The sequence below is a fragment of the Octopus sinensis genome, linkage group LG10, assembly GCF_006345805.1.
Source record: "Octopus sinensis linkage group LG10, ASM634580v1, whole genome shotgun sequence".
NCBI lineage: Eukaryota > Metazoa > Mollusca > Cephalopoda > Octopoda > Octopodidae > Octopus > Octopus sinensis.
The window spans coordinates 21,002,892-21,008,437 of NC_043006.1; positions in this window are offsets into that span (position 1 = coordinate 21,002,892).

A 5,546-nucleotide genomic window follows, 5' to 3' on the forward strand; every position below is an offset into this window, starting at 1 on the left:
CGGCGGCGGTGGTGATGACGTTGCTGGATAATAATGGCAGTGGTGGGAATGATAGCGCTGGTCGGTAACGGTTGGTGGCGGTAGTAGTGGCAGTGTGGGTGGTGGGGGTGGAGGTAGTAGTCTGACGATGGTGGTGGCGGTAGTGGTGGCGGTGGTGGGGGCGGTAGTGATGGTGGTGGTGATGACGGTAGTGTTGTTGGTGGGAGTGGTGGCAGTGATGATGGTGATGGTGGTGGTGGTAGTGGTGGTGGTAGTGAAGTAGTGTCAGTAGTGTTGTTGTTGGTGGCGGTGGTGGTTTCGCTAGTAGTAGTAGTAGTAGTAGTAATATGGATGTAATGGTGAGGGTAGCAGTTAATAGTAGTGATGATGATGTCTGGTCGTGTTTTTATTGCTGGAATCGGTAGCGGGGTAACGTCGGAGGAAGCCATATGGATAATAATGTGATGATGGTGATCGTGTAGGAGTAGTAGTAGTAGTGGTGGTGGTGGTGGTGGTGGTGGTAGTAGTAGTAGTAGTAGTAGTAGTAGTGGTGGTGGTGGTGGTGGTGGTAATGATGGTGGTGGTCGTAGTGGTGGAAGCGGTAGTGGAGAGCTGTCCGTAGTGGTAGTGATAGTGATGGTGGTAGTGATGGTGGTGGTGGTGGTGGTGGTGGTGGTAGTAGTAGTAGTAGTAGTAGTGGTGGTGGTGGTGGTGGTGGTAATGATGGTGGTGGTCGTAGTGGTGGAAGCGGTAGTGGAGAGCTGTCCGTAGTGGTAGTGATAGTGATGGTGGTAGTTGTGGTGGTGGTGGTAGTGGCGGTGGTAGTGATGGTAGTAGTGATGGTGGTAGTGATGGTAGTAGTGGTAGTGATGGTGGTAGTGGTGGTGTTGGCAATGGTAGCGATTCCGGTGGTGTTAGTGAGGATGGTGGTGGTGGTGGTGGTGGTGGTAGTGGCAGTGGTAGTGTTAGTGATGGCGGTAGTGTTGGCTGTAGTAGTTGTGGTGACTGTTGCTAAGCTTTAGCAGATGCGGTGCTGGCGGCGGTGCTGATTTTGCTATCCGAATTGAAGTTTATATATATAGACATGTGTGATACATTATGTGTATGTATGTGTGTATACGTGCATACAGATAAGAGAGAAAGAGAGAAGGAGAGAAAAAGACAGAGAGGGTGAGAGAAAGAGAAGGTGACAAAGTGGGAGACTGAGGGGGAAAGAAGGGGAAGAGAGAGGAGGAGAGCGGGGGAAGGGGTGGGAAGAAAGAGTAAGAGAGCAAGAGGCAGACGGAGAGAGGGAGGGAGGGAGGGAGAAAGAGATAAAGAAAGGGAAGGAGAAAATATGTATATATATACATACATATATATATAATATTTTATATATATATATATATATATATATATATATGTGTTTGTGTGTGTGTGTGTGTGTTGTGTGTGTAAAAAAATATATAAAATGGGACAAGAACTCAAAACATTCAAATAGACGATACGAAGACGGACGGTCATTCGAAGCCTCTAATCTTCAGTCAAGAACCGGATGATTCTCGCAATTTCGGCTGATTAATCTTGAGATTGCTCCGATCTGGCCAGCCCCAAGGAGAAAACTAAGCTACGAGCATTAGATTTCTTGGAAAAAGGCTCGAATATATTATGTTTGTATGTATGCATATATTTATTTATCACCTATATATATATATATATATATATATAATATTATAATATATATATATATATATATCGATAGATAGATAGATAAAGAGAGAGAGAAAAAAACAGAGAAATAAAGAGAGGGATCAAGAAAGTGATAGAAGGAGAAAGAGAAAGAGTAATAGATAGATAAAAAGAGAGAGACGGATGAGAGAGGGAGAGAAGGGGACAGAGAGTAAAGGTATGGGTGTAACCGCGTTAGTACCAGTGCTAATGTGACAGTGGTGGTGGTGGTGGTGATGAGGAAGAGCTTTCGTAAACTAATGCACAGTAATAACTATTCTCACCTGTGGAGTATAAAATCAAAACGTAACGGACAAATCTTGTGTATGTGTCTGTGTCTGTGTGTGTGTGTATCTGTGTGTGCAAGCTATAAATATGTTCTCTTTTTTTTTACATAGGTCTAAATCCTTTGGTTGCTGGAGTCAACGTCGGACAGTTTTTGTGCAGATGACGCCTATTGAGGCAGAAACACCTACTTGACTCTCAAGAATTTAAGTTGTAGAATATTCGATTTACCTCATTCATCGAGGTTATTCAAATAAATGCCAATGGACGCAGTTATTTCTCTAAGTGACTTTTGCTTAAATTTGTATATATATATATATATATATATTAATATATAGATCTATATATATATATATATATATCTATATATATATATATATATTATATATATATCTATATATATATATATATACATATATATACATATATTATATAATATATATATATATATATATATATATAGATAGATAGATAGACAGACAGACAGACAGACAGACAGACAGACAGATAGATAGATAGATAGATAGATAGATAGATAGATAAACTTACTTGGAAATGAATGCATTCAATCATATAATAATATATATAATATATATATATATATGCATATATACACACATATATGTGCATATATATATGTGTGTGTGTGTGTGTGTGCGTGTGTGTGTGTGTGTGTGTGTGTGTGTGCTTGCGTCTGTGTGTGTGTATGTATGGGTACAGGACGTCACAAAACATAAAGAACACGAAATACGAAGAAAAACTTGGGTATGCGATCAACGCGAGAAACAGATGGAAAACAAGACAGGTAACATAAAAAACGACCTTTCATCAGTTGTCGGGTGTCCATCTACTCCTCATTTCGAGCAATTAACGACAATATGAAGCTTCGAAAGCAGTTGCTCCCGCGATCCCAAAGCAAATTTGGGATTTGCGGAGGGTCAGAGTTGGTAACAAGAACAGGACAGTGGAGACGTAGCAAACGCTGGAGGAATATTGTCATTGACAAGAGAAAAGATTGGAGACAAATAAGAATGCGTCTGGTCTATAGGACAGATTGAAAGATAAGAAAGATGATCATGTGAGGAAAAGAAAGATGGACGATGGTCACATGTGAGCTACGAGAGAATATATATAGGGACGCGGTGCTGAGGGGAGTGAGTCTAGCTTTGAGACGGGGACTCTGTACTATCGAAGTTCGTAATGATTGTGCACGAATAGGTGGGATAAGTGATCATCAATGAGAAGAGAGCACGAACGAAAGAGGCGGGAGAAATGTTAATTAAGCGTCTTCTAGGGATTCTGTGAGAGCTAAAAGTCGAATTAGAACTACCACCAAGGGACGTGCCTTGATAGTCGACTCGGAAATAGAGGGAAATGAATACGGGGACTGCAGATAAAATTGCACGAACCCTGAACGAGATATTAGAAGAATGTGGTCCTGTGGATAAATTGCCGAAGGACAACATCATTTCACTTCGCTCGGGGACGCTGAAGGAAATGCTTGATAAGAGAGACGTGAACTGCTTCTTCAGAGCGGCGTGGAGAGACATTATCGCACGATCAAGGCTGTGGCGAAGTGAGGACATATTCCACCAATTGAGGCAGTATTTTGGTATATGTCTCCCCGACCAGGATAAGCTGAGGAATCGGTGTCACACTGAGATATTCATATGTAAATGGCTACACCCGTATGTCACAGCGACCTTTAGAAAGAGAGGGTGAGAGAACATGCTTTCGTGCAGATAGGGGATAAAGTCTGTGCTAAACCCCAAATGCACGCTGCAAGTCTCAATCGGGAAAAAGAATAGTAACAGCTGTTAATTCTTGAGACAACGTATCTGTGGATGGAATGCCGCGTCATGTTTTGTCGGACGACGAATGAGGAGGAAACGATGAGATCAGCGCTCCATTTCTGCGGAGGTCAAAGCGAGAGTGACGTCGGCCCAGGTGGATGACAGATTTTAACATGGAGCGAGGTGATGGGGTGGGTGACTTTGAGATCAATGGTTGACAGAGGGTGTTTTTGAGATCAATGACGGGAGGGGGGATGAAGTGCGCTGGAAGTATAGGATCACTGACGTCACGCGAACGACGAGGGTCCTTGCCGGAAGGAGAGGAGCGAGGGGGTCATGTGAGAGGAAGGACCATTAGCATGAACCTCATTTTCTTTGGAGTTCCAGGAATTTGTTGTTAGGTTCTGACCAAATCACCGTTAGATTCTGGCTGGAGGTTTGGTGGGAAGATCTACGGATAAATTACAACTGGAAAGGATCGACATTACGAGATGACCCGCGAGGTAGACGAATTACGATTTTTTCCCTTATACCTACCTACCTACCTACCTACCTACCTACCTATTTCTTTACTACCCACAAGGGGCAGAGAGGACAAACAAGGACAGAGAAACGGATTAAGTAGATTATATCGACCCCAGTACGTAACTGGTACTTATTTAATCGACCCCGAAAGGATGAAAGACAAAGTCGACCTCGGCAGAATTTGAACTCACAACGTAACGGCAGACGAAATACGGCTACGAATTTCGCCCGGCGTGCTAACGTTTCAGCCAGCTCACCTACCTACCTACCTACCTACCTACCTACCTACCTACCTACCTACCTACCTACCTACATACATACATACATACATACATACATACACGCATACATACATAGACAGAAAGTTGTTGAAGAGATCACAGAATGTGTGACAACGAACTCTGACAAATGAACTAATAACGCTGGGTAACTAATTTTCTTTTTTTAATTATTTTTTCTTTGGTCAGTAAGTATTATTTCCTATTTGCTTCTATCTAGAAATAAAAGTAACGTAATACTATTCCCTTCAAACTTTGCTTTTGTTGACGTGGACATCAAAGTATTGAAACTGACCTATTTTCCATGACATTTCAGACAGATTCAGCGCTGAGATTACCGAAGCAGAAATATCGTCATAGCAAATATTCTGCTCAATACCACAGATTTGCTTGCCAGTTGCATGACCTTAACCAACCAAGCATATCACTTAGCGGTTGACAATATCTGCGTTTCAGGTCATAAGCAGGTGAGAGCATCATAGTCATGTGTCGAGAGTGAAGTTTGGGTTTTGAATAAATGTAACAAAAGCAAAATTTGAAGGAAATCTTAGCCACTTATCATTCTTCCTAGGATTAAGAAGGGAAGAAATAACAGTTGCTATCCAAGGACAAAATGCGTTGTAGAAGGTGTATTAGTAAAAATAAAGTTTTATATACGAGTGCTGATCAAAAAGTATCTGGACTGTTACCATAGTTAAGTTAATTTTTTGGCTCAAAAAGCAAAAAGCAAGGCCATGTAGGGGGACATGGAGTTATGTACAGGGGTGTTCATGCAAAGAGTTCAGGCCATTTCTGGTCAAGAGAGACTTTGAACCGAGCGGTCGTCGTCATCTTCACTATACGTCCGGCAGCTTATTCTACGGATCCGCAACCCGGACGAACGAAGATAAAGCATGCAGAGTGAAACCGCTTGGTACAGATTGACCTGAAACTTTGTTGTGCATGCGCACTAAATTTTAACATTCTAGAGCTCACTTCC